General features: G+C 29.4%; 2 non-coding genes across 2 annotated transcripts; one reads left to right on the top strand and one right to left on the bottom strand.

Moving 5' to 3' along the window:
- Positions 1 to 300: 300 nt before the first annotated feature.
- Trnap-ugg lies at positions 301 to 372 on the bottom strand. The gene has a single exon. It is a non-coding gene; the product is annotated as a tRNA-Pro (tRNA).
- A 203-nt stretch (positions 373 to 575) lies between these two features.
- On the top strand, positions 576 to 648 carry Trnaa-agc. Its single transcript has one exon. It is a non-coding gene; the product is annotated as a tRNA-Ala (tRNA).
- The last annotated feature ends 786 nt before the right edge of the window (positions 649 to 1,434 follow it).

Raw genomic sequence — 1,434 nt, 5'->3', positions numbered from 1 at the left:
GCCTGCAATACAGGCGTAGGAAAAAGACTTAAAAGTAATTTTACGTCTGACTAAACATTAATGTGCCAATATTTTATTGTTTGTTTGAAAAACAAATAGAAAATAAGAAAACGATTGTGTCTTTATTATGGCGGTGGTTGTTTATAAATTTTTCAAGAGTTTAGTTTGAATTTATAAAGTTTTTTGTTTTTTAAACAAACTTAATAAAAATATAAACAAAATTTCGAATAATTGAAGTTTGTTGAAGCATAATAAATGGTTGACTAAGCCGTATTAAATCGTGGCTAAAAAAATTTAACAGGGCTCAACCGGGATTTGAACCCGGGACCTCTCGCACCCAAAGCGAGAATCATACCCCTAGACCATTGAGCCGCTTACGGTTAAAAATTAAGCAAATGAACAAATTTTTGATTTCTTTTCATTGCTTACAATGCATTTTAATGAGCCAAGCTTTAACAAATGTTGGCCTAGTTTTCTTCTTTAAAACCAAACTTGTTTACCACTGGCCTTTCACTTTTCTACTACACTTTTGGACGATACCGTTTGTTGTTTTAATTCGTTAAGTTTAAATAACTGGGGATGTAGCTCAGATGGTAGAGCGCTCGCTTAGCATGTGAGAGGTACGGGGATCGATGCCCCGCATCTCCATAACTATTTTACCAAAATCATTGTGTAAAGTAAGACTAAGATTTTAGGAAAAATATAGAAGAGCATAGTTTTTTTTACTTAATCAATAAATTTGTATATTACGTTTGTTCACTTCAATTTAAGCAACGTCTTTACTTTGATTAATGTGATAGCACAGTAAAGTAGACATATGAAAATTCCGCAGACGACAGTACTTTTACCACTTTTTTACAAATTTTGTATACGCTTGAATAATGAATATTCAAATGTTCCCAACTTACACTTCTCATTTAATCACAACCAGAGGAATGTATTTTTTTGAAAAATAAAGAGTTACCACATTTTATAAGCAAAAATATCAATATAAATTTTCGGTACTAAAAATAAAAACAAATATTAAAAATTATGGTTTACTTTAGCTCTGTTTAATATCTTTTATGCAGAAAGTTACATTAAAAATTAATTGTTTACTATGTGCTTGTCTATTTTCTATCCATTTAATCTCTGTTTTTATACTATTTCCAATGCAGAAAAAAATATTAGTAGTAAAAACGGACAGAAAAAGACAATTGTCATTGAATCGGTACATTTTTATACTCGTCAAGAAAATAAACTGTTTATATGGTGTCCAACATTGTGTTCACGACACTACAAGAACTTTCACAAGCTTTCACAAAACTTTTACCATACTTTATTCTCAAAAATATACCTTTTTATTATTAAAGTTTAAATATTTTGTAGGTATGATATGTCTTATCTTCAATGATATAATGTAAGATATTTGAGATACATTGTGTTATTCATTCA

The sequence above is a fragment of the Teleopsis dalmanni genome, chromosome 2 (assembly GCF_002237135.1).
Source record: "Teleopsis dalmanni isolate 2A chromosome 2, ASM223713v2, whole genome shotgun sequence".
Taxonomy (NCBI): Eukaryota; Metazoa; Arthropoda; class Insecta; order Diptera; family Diopsidae; genus Teleopsis; species Teleopsis dalmanni.
The sequence above is the reverse complement of the archived record's forward strand: the minus strand, read 5'-3'. Positions and strand labels throughout refer to the sequence as shown.